General features: G+C 48.0%; 1 protein-coding gene across 1 annotated transcript in view; it reads right to left on the bottom strand.

Moving 5' to 3' along the window:
* Positions 1 to 13,178, bottom strand: part of ABHD12B (abhydrolase domain containing 12B) — a 52,742-nt gene that overhangs the window by 14,990 nt on the left and 24,574 nt on the right. The gene's annotated exons all lie outside the window — the stretch shown is intronic.

The raw sequence follows: 13,178 nt of genomic DNA, 5'->3' as shown, positions 1-13,178 counted from the left end.
ATCCATCCAACATGGACATAATACGGGATAGAGATGCTGGCTCTCTTCACAAGAGCGTCAAGGATCCCACTTAGAACAGGCACTGGGGTCCATTTGGGTTTCGGACAGGTGTGAACGGAGCCTTAGTATGGGCGTCATTATAGAAGGCCATCACCCAGCTCTCCCAGAGGTCTGAATGATCTCAGAGATTGTACAAGACTTGTATAATTGATGACCTTTCCATAGGATAGGACATTGTTAAATTGGTGGGGGTCTAATCTGCCATTCGAGACCCCACTGCTCAGCAAAAACCAGAGAGTCATGGCTCGGTATCATGTAGTGGCTGCTCCTGGTACTGCAGATCAGATTGCATTCACTTCAATAGGAGCTGAACTGCAGTACGGAGAACGGCCACTACACTGTGCACAGAGCTGAGCTGCAGTACTGAGAACGGCCACTACACTGTGCACAGAGCTGAGCTGCAGTACTGAGAACGGCCACTACACTGTGCACAGAGCTGAGCTGCAGTACTGAGAACGGCCGCTACACTGTGCACAGAGCTGAGCTGCAGTACTGAGAACGGCCGCTACAATGTGCACAGAGCTGAACTGCAGTACTGAGAACGGCCACTACACTGTGCACAGAGCTGAGCTGCAGTACTGAGAACGGCCACTACACTGTGCACAGAGCTGAGCTGCAGCACTGAGAACGGCCACTACACTGTACACATAGCTGATCTGCAGCACTGAGAACGGCCACTACACTGTGCACGGAGCGGAGCTGCAGCACGGAGAACGGCCACTACACTGTGCACGGAGCTGAGCTGCAGTACTGAGAACGGCCACTACACTGTGCACAGAGCTGAGCTGCAGTACTGAGAACGTCCACTACACTGTGCACAGAGCTGATCTGCAGCACTGAGAACGGCCACTACACTGTACACACAGCTGATCTGCAGCACTGAGAACGGCCACTACACTGTGCACGGAGCTGAGCTGCAGTACTGAGAACGGCCACTACACTGTGCACGGAGCTGAGCTGCAGTACTGAGAACGGCCACTACACTGTGCACAGAGCTGAGCTGCAGTACTGAGAACGGCCGCTACACTGTGCACAGAGCTGAACTGCAGTACTGAGAACGGCCACTACACTGTGCACAGAGCTGAGCTGCAGTACTGAGAACGGTCACTACACTGTGCACAGAGCTGAGCTGCAGTACTGAGAACGGCCACTACACTGCACAGAGTTGAGCTGCAGTACTGAGAACGGCCACTACGCTGTGCACAGAGCTGAGCTGCAGTACCGAGAACGGCCACTACACTGTGCACGGAGCTGATCTGCAGTACTGAGAACGGTCACTACACTGTGCACAGAGCTGAGCTGCAGTACTGAGAACGGCCACTACACTGCACGGAGCTGAGTTGCAGTACTGAGAACGGCCACTACACTGTTCACAGAGCTGAGCTGCAGTACTGAGAACGGCCGCTACACTGTGCACAGAGCTGAGCTGCAGTACTGAGAACGGCCGCTACACTGTGCACAGAGCTGAACTGCAGTACTGAGAACGGCCACTACACTGTGCACAGAGCTGAGCTGCAGCACTGAGAACGGTCACTACACTGTGCACAGAGCTGAGCTGCAGTACTGAGAACGGCCACTACACTGCACGGAGCTGAGTTGCAGTACTGAGAACGGCCACTACACTGTGCACAGAGGTGAGCTGCAGCACTGAGAACGGCCACTACACGGAACTGAGCTGTGGTACTGAGAACGGCCACTACACTGTGCACAGAGCTGAGCTGCAGTACTGAGAACGGCCACTACACTGTGCACGGAGCTGAGCTGCAGTACTGAGAACGGCCACTACACTGTGCACGGAGCTGAGCTGCAGCACTGAGAACGGCCACTACACTGTGCACAGAGCTGAGCTGCAGACTGAGAATGGCTGCTACACTGTGCACAGAGCTGAGCTGCAGCACTGAGAATGGCCACTACACTGTGCACAGAGCTGAGCTGCAGCACTGAGAACGGCTGCAACACTGTGCACAGAGCTGAGCTGCAGTACTGAGAACGGCCACTACACTGTGCACAAAGCTGAGCTGCAGACTGAGAATGGCCACTACACTGTGCACAGAGCTGAGCTGCAGCACTGAGAACGGCCACTACACGGAACTGAGCTGTGGTACTGAGAACAGCTGCTACACTGTGCACAGAGCTGGGCTGCAGTACTGAGAACGGCCACTACACGGAACTGAGCTGTGGTACTGAGAACAGCTGCTACACTGTGCACAGAGCTGGGCTGCAGTACTGAGAACGGCCACTACACGGAACTGAGCTGTGGTACTGAGAACGGCCACTACACTGTGCACGGAGCTGAGCTGCAGTACTGAGAACGGCCACTACACTGCACGGAGCTGAGCTGCAGTACTGAGAACGGCCACTACACTGCACGGAGCTGAGCTGCAGTACTGAGAACGCCTGCAACACTGTGCACAGAGCTGAGCTGCAGCACTGAGAACGGCCACTACACTGTGCACAGAGCTGAGCTGCAGACTGAGAATGGCTGCTACACTGTGCACAGAGCTGAGCTGCAGCACTCAGTACGGCCACTACACTGTGCACAAAGCTGAGCTGCAGACTGAGAATGGCTGCTACACTGTGCACAGAGCTTAGCTGCAGCACTGAGAACGGCCAATACACTGCACGGAGCTGAGCTGTGGTACTGAGAACGGCCACTACACTGTGCACAGAGCTGAGCTGCAGCACTGAGAACGGCCACTACACTGTGCACAGAGCTGAGCTGCAGCATTGAGATCGGCTGCTACACTGTGCACAGAGCTGAGCTGCAGTACTGAGAACGGCCACTACACTGTGCACAGAGCTGAGCTGCAGCATTGAGATCGGCTGCTACACTGTGCACAGAGCTGAGCTGCAGTACTGAGAACGGCCACTACACAGTGCACGGAGCTGAGCTGCGGTACTGGGTGCACGGAGCTGAGCTGCGGTACTGAGAACGGGTGCTACATTGTGTACAGAGCTGAGCTGTGGTATTGAGAACGGCACCTACACTGCATGGAGCTGAGCTGTGGTACGGAGAACGGCTGCTACACTGTGCACGGAGCTGAGCTGCAGCACTGAGAACGGCCACTACACTGTGCACAGAGCTGAGCTGTGGTACTGAGAACGGCTGCTACATTGTGTACAGAGCTGAGCTGCAGTACTGAGAACGGCCACTACACTGTGCACAGAGCTGAGCTGCAGGACATACACTGTTGGTCTAGACCGACTCTTTATGCTCTGGGAGTTGTTTGTGGGTGGATAAGATATGGACTAATGGAGGACACATTATTTATGCTGCCTTAGGACTAGTTTAACTCCTTCCACATATACACCCCTGCTTCACTGCTTTACTCTTTGCCCATATTCATGGACATACGTTTTTGTCTGGTCTATGGATGCACTTTGATATATTCCTTGTGCATATAACCTTCAGTACCGTAGTCATGGACATTTTTTGACAGAGCATGTTACATCCTATGCAGTTATCTAGGTTTGGTGTACCGTTCATTATTTTAATTGGAATCTCGCTTGACACCTGTTGTTAATATTGCCAAATTCTGTATTGATTGCTCATTTGTACTATAGATACTTTTTAAACAGTTGTTTTTTTTTTTTTTGTTTATCTCACTATTAATAAAGCTTTTTCACATTTGTTACTATTGGCATATTTCTTTGACTCATTGTCCTCCTGTTTATATTAGTACTGAGAACGGCCACTACAGTGCACAGAGCTGAGATGCAGTACTGAGAACGCCTGCTACACTGTGCACACAGCTATCTGCGGTACTGAGAACAGCTGCTACGTTGTCTACAGAGCTGAGCTGCAGTACTGAGAATGGCTGCTACGCTGCACAGAGCTGAGCTGTGGTGCTGAGAACGGCCACTACACTGTGCACAGAGCTGAGCTGCAGTACTGAGAACAGTTGCTACGTTGTGTACAGAGCTGAGCTGTAGTACTGAGAATGGCGCCTACACTGTGCACAGAGCTGAGCTACAGTACAGCGAACAGCACCACACTGTTCACGGAGTTTTGCTGCAGACATAAGGCTGCTTTCACACATCAGTTTTTTGCCGTCAGTCACAATCTGGCGAATTTTGAAAAAAACGGATCTGGCAAAAGTTGCCGCCGGATCCGTTTTTTTCTCATAGACTTGCATTAGCGAAGGATTGCCTCACGTTTCATCCGTTTTTTGCCAGATCCGTTGAAAATTGTTTATCCAGCGGCCAGAGAAAAATGGACATAACGTTTTTTGTGTCCATCGAAAAAACGGGCAGCGACGGATTCGTCGCCGTCCGTCGTTTGCTAGAATGGAAGCCTATGGCACCAGATCCGTCAAATGACGGAATCTGCGTTTTTTTTAACCGAGTATGCTTTGATTTTTTTAGGATCCAATTAGCTGGATCAGCTAGTCGGATCCGGCGAAAAAACAAATCCGTCACATCAGTTTTTCACAATCTGCGACGGATCCGTTTTTTTCAAAATTCGTGGATTGTGACTGATGGCAAAAGACTGATGAGTGAAAGCAGCCAAAAAAGAATGGCCACTACACCATGCACAGTGCTGAGCTGCCGTGCGGCGAACAGCACTACACTGTTCACGGAATTTAGCTGCAGTACTGAGAATGGCCACACGGATCTGAGCTGCAGTATGTAGAACAGCCGCCACACAGTGCATGGACCTCAGCTGTACTATTGAGATTATATATATATACTAGATGGCAGCCCGATTCTAAAGAATCGGGAGTCTAGAATCCATATATACTTTATTTATTCAAATGTAAGAATAATACAATTAATAAATAATAGTAAGAAAGAACAAAAATAATAGGCAGTATATGGAGAAAACACCAAACAAAAGTTCAAAATTGGTGTAAAAATGTCACTGAACCACTTCACAACTAAATATATATAGTTTTGGTAAATGGTATTATCATTTTTTTGACGAAATTCGGCAGGAGCTTGATGAGCAACGTCACTTGGCCCGCCTCCACGCAGTAGAAACTTGCTGTGAGGTAAAAATTCAAAAATCACACCAAAATGGCGGGCGGAGTGTGTCACAGTACGGCACGTTTCTGATTGGTCGCTCGCAGCAGGCGGCAACCAATCAGACACTGGACACTGTTGACATCACTTATCTCCGGACATTAGCTCCGGACATTAGCTCCGGACATTAGCTCCGGACAAAGCCACGGAAGTTGGCACAAATTGCAGGAAGTAGTATTCTAGGCAATTATATATTAGAGATATATATATATATATATATATATATATATATATATATATATATATATACACACTAGACTAGATTGTGGCCCGATTCTAACGCATCGGGTATTCTAGGATATGCATGTCCCCGTAGAGACGCGGGATTTCCAGGACAGAAAGACAGACAGACGGAAAAACCCTTAGACAATTATATATATAGATTGTGGCCCGATTCTAACGCATCGGGTATTCTAGAATATGCATGTCCCCGTAGTATATGGACAATGATGATTCCAGAATTCGCAGCAGATTGTGCCCGTCGCTGATTGGTCGAGGCAACCTTTATGACATCATCGTCGCCATGGCAACCATTATGACATCTACGTCGATACTGTGCCCGTCGCTGAATCAGAAACGTGGGATTTCTACGTCCTTTATGACATCATCGTCGCTGTGCCTGGCGGCCTCGACCAATCAGAGACGCGGGATTTCCAGGACAGACAGACAGACAGAAAAACCCTTAGACAATTTATATATATATATCTATCTATCTATCTATCTATCGAGAGAGAGAGAGAGAGACACACACACTAGATGGTAGCCCGATTCTAACGCATCTGGTATTCTAGAATATGTATGTAGTTTATTTATGAAGATTTTAGAATAATACATTGAATAATCAGGATTCGGCCGGCAGCGACCAATTAGCGAAGCGTGGTTCAAATCCAGCGCCAATTCGCCGCCAGACCGCCTGTCGCTGATTGTTCGCGGCAGGCCACGTAGTATATAGCACAGCCACGTAGTATATAGCAGAGCCACGTAGTATATAGCACAGCCCACAGAATATATAGCACAGCCCACGGAGTATATAGCACAGCCCACGGAGTATATAGCATATAACACAGCCACGTAGTTTATAACAACCCACGTAGCATATAAACACAGCTCATGTAGTATATAACAGCCCACATAGTATATTGCACAGCTACGTAGTATATTGCACAGCCCACGTTGTATATTGCACAGCCCACGTTGTATATAGCAATGTGGGCACCATATCCCTGTTAAAAAAAAAAAGAATTAAAATAAAAAAAAAATTATATACTCACCTTCCGTTGGCCCCCGGATCCAGGCGAAGCATTTACCGATGCTCCTCGTGCGCTACGGTCCCAAGAGTGCATTGCGGCTACGTCATCATCTCGCGAGATTGCAATGCATGGAGCGGCCACCGGCGCGTCATGAGAAGCGGTAAAGGCCTGTTCTGGATCCGAGGGGCAGACGGACGGTGAGTATATAAGTATTTTATTTTATTTTTTTTTAATTATTTTTAACATTAGTTCTTTTTACTATTGATGCTGCATAGGCAGCATCAAAAGTAAAAAGTTGGTCACACAGGGTTAATAGCAGCGTTAACGGAGTGCGTTACACCGCGGCAGAATGCGGTCCGTTAACGCTGCCATTAACCCTGTGTGAGCGCTGACTGGAGGGGAGTATGGAGCGGGCACTGACTGTGGGGAGTAAGGAGCGGCCATTTTGCCGCCAGACTGCCCGTCGCTGATTGGTCGTGGCTGTTTTGCCGTGACCAATCAGCGACTTGGGATTTCCGGTACAGACAGACAGACAGAAGGAAGTGACCATTATATAGTAGATATATATATATATATATATATATATATATATATATATATATATATATATACACATACATATACACACACACACACATACACACTGCTCAAAAAAATGAAAGGAACATTTAAACAACAGAATATAACTCCAAGTAAATCAAACTTCTGTGAAATCAAATTGTCCACTTAGGAAGCAACACTGTTTGACAATCAATTTCACATGCTGTTGTGCAAATGGAATAGACAACAGATGGAAATTATTGGCAATCATCAAGACACCCTCAATAAAGGAGAGGTTCTGTAGATGGGGACCACAGACCACATCTCAGTACCAATGCTTTCTGGCTGATGTTTTGGCCACTTTTGAATGATGGTTTTGCATTCACACTCGTGGTAGCATGAGATGGACTCTACAACCCACACAATTGCCTCAGGTAGTGCAGCTCATCCAGGATGGTACATCAATGCGAGCTGTGGCAAGAAGGTTTGCTGTGTCTGTCAGCGTAGTGTCCAGAGGCTGGAAGCACTACCAGGAGACAGACCAGTACACCAGGAGACATGAATGGAGCCATAGGAGGGCAACAACCCAGCAGCAGGACCGCTACCTTAGCCTTTGCAAAATGACCTCCAGCAGGCCACAAAAGTGCATGTGTCTGCACAAACTATTAGAAACCGACTCCATGAGGATGGTCTGAGTGCCTGACGTCCACAGATGGGGGTTGTGCTCACAGCCCAACACCGTGCAGGACGATTGGCTTTTGCCACAGAACACCAGGATTGGCAAATTCGCCACTGGCACCCAGTGCTCTTCACAGATGAAAGGTTCACACTGAGCACATGTGACAAACATGACAGAGTCTGGAGACGCATTGGAGAGCGATCTGCTGCCTGCAACATCCTTCAGCATGACCGGTTTGGTGGGTCAGTAATGGTGTGGGGTGGCATTTCTTTGGAGGGCCGCACAGCCCTCCATGTGCTCGCCAGAGGTAGCCTGACTGCCATTAGGTACCAAGAGGATAGCCTCAGACCCCTTGTGAGACCATATGCTGGTGCAGTTGGCCCTGGGTTCCTCCTAATACAGGACAATGCCAGACCTCATGTGGCAGTTCCAGCAAGATGAAAGCATTGAAGCTATGGACTGGCCCGCCCGTTCCCCACACCTGAATCTGATTGAACACATCTGGGACATCATGTCTCGCACCATCCACGAACGTCACGTTGCACCACAGACTGTCCAGGAGCTGGTGGATGCTTTAGTCCAGGTCTGGGAGGAGATCCCTCAGGAGACCATCCGCCGCCTCATCAGGAGCATGCCCAGGCATTGTATGGAGGTCATACAGGCACGTGGAAGCCACACACACTACTGAGCATCATTTCCTTGTCTTGAGGCATTTCCACTGAAGTTGGATCAGCCTGTAACTTCATTTTCTACTTTGATTTTGAGCATCATTCCAAATCCAGACCTCCGCGGGATATTAGTGGTGATTTTACATTCATTATTTTTAGGTTTCATTGTTCTCAACACATTCCACTGTGTAATGAATAAAGATTTACAACTGGAATATTTCATTCAGTGATATCTAGGATGTGGGATTTTAATGCTCCCTTTACTTTTTTGAGCAGAGAGTGTGTGTGTGTGTGTGTGTGTGTGTGTGTGTGTGTGTGTGTGTGTGTGTGTGTGTGTGTGTGTGTGTGTGTATATATATATATATATATATACATACACACAGTACAGACCAAAAGTTTGGACACACCTCATTTAGAGATTTTTCTGTATTTCTATGACTATGAAAATTGTACATTCACACTGAAGACATCAAAACTATGAATTAACACACGTGGAATTATATACTTATCCAAAAAATGCAAAACAGCTGAAATTATGTTTTATACTCTAGGTTCTTCAAAGTAGCCACCTTTTGCTTTGATGACTGCTTTGCACACTCTTGGCATTATCTTGATGAGCTTCAAGAGGTAGTCACCGGGAATGGTATTCCAACAATCTTGAAGGAGTCCCCAGAGATGCTTAGCACTTGTTGGCCTTTTTGCCTTCACTCTGCGGTCCAGCTCACCCCAAACCTTCTCGATTGGGTTCAGGTCTGGTGACTGTGGAGGCCAGGTCATCTGGCGTAGCACCCCATCACTCTCCTTGTTCAAATAGCCCTTACACAGCCTGGAGGTGTGTTTGGGGTCATTGTCATGTTGAAAAATAAATGATGGTCCAACTAAACGCAAACCGGATGGAATAGCATGGCGCTGCAAGATGCTGTGGTAGCCATGCTGGTTCAGTATGCTTTCAATTTTGAATAAATCCCCAACAGTGTCACTAGCAAAGCACCCCCACACCATCACACCTCCTCCTCCACGCATTGACCTGGTCTCTAATCTGAGCTGCTGTTAACCTGCGATTTCTGAGGCTGGTGACTCGGATAAACTTATCCTCAGAAGCAGAGGTAACTCTTGATCTTCCTTTCCTGGGGCGGTCCTCATGTGAGCCAGTTTCTTTGCAGCGCTTGATGGTTTTTGCAACTGCACTTGGGGACACTTTCCCAATTTTTCGGACTGACTGACCTTCATTTCTTAAAGTAAAGATGGCCACTCGTTTTTCTTTACTTAGCTGCTTTTTTCTTGCAATAATACAAATTTTAACAGTCTATTCAGTAGGATTATCAGTTGTGTATCCACCAGACTTCTGCACAACACAACTGATGGTCCCAACCCCATTTATAAGGCAAGAAATCCCACTTATTAAACCTGACAGGGCACACCTGTGAAGTGAAAACCATTCCCGGTGACTACCTCCTGAAGCTCATCAAGAGAATGCCAAGAGTGTGCAAAGCAGTCATCAAAGCAAAAGGTGGCTACTTTGAAGAACCTAGAATATAAGACATATTTTCAGTTGTTTCACACTTTTTTGTTAAGTATATATTTCCACATGAGTAAAGATGGCAACTACACAGGTGCGGAAATACCAAATGAGATTTGGTATTAACGCACCTGTGCAGTCGCCATCTTTACTTGGGCCCGCTGCACCATGATAGTGCATTTGATTTGAGGCCTAGACAGGTAAGCATCTTTGCCTGTTTTTGTGGTGTTTTCTCTAGAATAGTGGAGTTTTTTTCCTCCTTTTGTGGATTTTGCTGTTAGAGTAGGACTAGCAAGTGTAAGGACCTTGACGTGGGTTGCCAGCTTATGTATTGTGGCCATAATATTAACTAATACCTTACATATTTTGATATGTTCTTGTGCACTTTTTTTATCTTTACTTTTTGAGGTGCAGATGGGTCCATATGGCTTTGTAAATTGTGGTCTCGGTTCACACAGGACGCAGTACAGTTAGCACTGGGCAGCCCTCCACAGGCGATTATTAAAGGGACTCTGTCACCCCCTCCAGCCGGTAGAAACTAAAAGAGCCACCTTGTGCAGCAGTAATGCTGCATTCTGACAAGGTTGCCCTTTTAGTTATTGGTGCAGTCAAAGCAGAAATAAAACGTTTTATAATTTTGCAAAAATACCTGTCTTTAGTCCTGGAGGCAGGTCTTAACCCCCCTGCTGCACACGCCACACTGCCGTCACTCAAGGCTTCTTTGGCACCGGGTGCCACCCCCTCCGCGCTGTTTTCAAATCAAATCCGGCGCCTGCGTTGTTTTGTTCTGCCTGGGGCAGGCGCAGTGAGCGCTGCCCGTCTGACCTCAGATACAGTCTCGCAGACTGCGCCTGTGCGGCCACCAAGCTTGTGAATCCCAGCCCCGCAGTGTGTTATGCATTATGCACAGTGCGGGGCTGGGATTCACAAGCTGGGTGGCCGCACAGGCGCAGTCTGCGAGACTGCATCTGAGGTCAGATGGGCAGTGCTCACTGCGCCTGCCCCAGGCAGAACAAAACAGCGCAGACGCCAGATTTGATTTGAAAACAGCGCGGAGGGGGCGGTGCCCGGCACCAAAGAAGCCTTGAGTGACGGCAGTGTGACGTGTGCAGCAGGGGGGTTAAGACCTGCCTCCCTGTCTAAAGACAGGTATTTTTGCGAAATTATAAAACGCTTTTGTCACGATGTTGTATGAAATATCATATAAGTTTAGTTTCTCTTGCTAGCATGCTGTGGGCTAAGCCCCCTTCTTGGAGTGATTCTGCAACAGCCTTTATGGCTTGTAGCTGCAAATTCCTGACTTTCAGCTCCCAAGCCCCTCATCCCCCTCGCCAAGGAATTTACAACCGGCATAGCTGCATAGACAGTTGTACCAGCTTAAACTGGTAGAGAAGCTCCCAGAAGCCATGAAAGTCCTTTGTTCTGTTATTGTAAGATATTAGGCAAACGATTCAAGCTAGAAATAGGAAAAATATATATTCTTTACGTCCCTCGGCGGATCTATCCGCCACTCTAAACATGAGCTTCTAACTCCATCAGGTAAAAAAGTAGGGATTTCTCTGTAATGACGCATCACACATATGACATATTTGATCTCATTAGAATGCCAATGTTAATACGAGATGAATGCTGGGTTGGTTATGACTATGACATGTTCTGGAGCGGAGTTATAGAAATTAGACAAATTTAAGGCTGAATTACTAAAACTGAAGAGGTAGGAGGGACGTGGTGATCCAACCCCTTTCTGGGATGTCACAGGCTGCAGCTATAACTGTCTGGCCAGATCCCAGCAGTCAGTCTGCTGCTGGGAGAACATGTGAGTCTGATCTGAAGAGCTGTACCTCATGCATTGGGACTTTTGGGAGCTCCGCCCACCAGCATGGTTTCTGCCTGAACTGAGAACATGCGAGTTGTACCTTTTCTTATTAATCCCTGTTTATTTTATAATTATCTTGTACATATTTGCAATTGTCTCATATTGTAACATCTTTATATGCCTTTTTACAAACACTGCATTCTTTCGGAGTAAAATATATAAATTACTAGTTTTCGTTCTTCCTGCTCTAAAACGTACCCCAAGTCTTCTGAAGGGAATTATGCTACTGTTTTGGGTTAGCTTCGGACCCGTTTAATCGAAGCTGGTGGCAGCGTACCGTGTGCAGGCTTTTGGGTGTTGTTGTAGCGACTGCGGCATTGATAATTATTGTTCCTGCCTGAGTGGGAGTAGTTTATCCCACCGCTGCCACCACACCTGCTATTCGCTTACCGAGAGGTTCCGCAGGCCTCGACGGGGTTCTTCCCCTTCGAGTTCCTGTACGGCAGGCGAGTCCGGGGACCCCTTGGGTTGGTAAGAGAATCCTGGGAAGAGGAGCCGAACCCTTCTGAAGTGTCCATAGTGGAATATGTCATGCGCTTCCGTGACAAGATGCAGACCGTGATGCAGTTGGTGCATGACAACATGACGCAGGCTCAGGCTGGCCAGAAGCACTGGTATGACCAGAACACCCGGGAGCGGACCTACCACGTGGGTCAAAAGGTATGGGTGCTGGTCCCCGTACCAAAGGATAAACTTCAGGCAGCCTGGGAGGGCCCGTACATCGTCCACCAACAGCTCAACCCGGTCACCTACATGGTCACGCTTGACCACGCTCGGGGTAGGCGAAAGGCCTTTCACGTCAACACGATGAATGCTCATCACGAACGTGGCAGCGTACCGTGTGCAGGCTTTTGGGTGTTGTTGTAGCGACTGCAGCGTTGATAATTATTGTTCCTGCCTGAGCGGGAGTAGTTTATCGCATCGCTGCAGCGTGCCCAATAGCCAGTACATAGCAGGCAGCCTTTCTGGCGACTAATTACCCCAGGTGCAGTACCTAATCTGACCTGAGAGTAAGGGGGGCGCCAGAGAGCTGCAAGTTTTAAGTGGAACTGTAAGCGGGATATAAATAAATCCCTGCAGTTCGTGGTATATTGAAGAGCAGTGGGATACCTAGAATAAACCCCTGCTGTAAACTAAGAGGTCAATAGCCTTGTGTGTGTTTTTTCATTACAGTGTGGAGTGGAGGGATAACTAAGATAAGCCCCCCTGCACATGTGATAGCCGTCTGTTGGCCTAAAGTCACCCCGACCCGTGACGTAGGGGTGACGGTCACGGTGTGAATCGTGACAGCTTTATTTCTGTTTTGACTGCACCAATAACTAAAAGAGCCACCTTGTCAGAATGCAGCATTACTGCTGCACAAGGTGGCTTTTTTAGTTTTTAACGGCTGGAGGGGGTGACAGAGTCCCTTTAATAGGCTGTGATCCAGATGCTTTGCATTCTCTGCGTGAACACTGCCACATGCAGATTATCTGTTTGCGATGGTGTGCCAAGCGGCCAATCCCTGATTGTAGGCTGGCTGTCTCATTTGGTATTACTGCACCTGTGTAGTCGCCATCTTTAC

This window comes from Ranitomeya imitator, chromosome 1 (assembly GCF_032444005.1).
Source record: "Ranitomeya imitator isolate aRanImi1 chromosome 1, aRanImi1.pri, whole genome shotgun sequence".
Classification (NCBI taxonomy): Eukaryota; Metazoa; Chordata; class Amphibia; order Anura; family Dendrobatidae; genus Ranitomeya; species Ranitomeya imitator.
The sequence above is the reverse complement of the archived record's forward strand: the minus strand, read 5'-3'. Positions and strand labels throughout refer to the sequence as shown.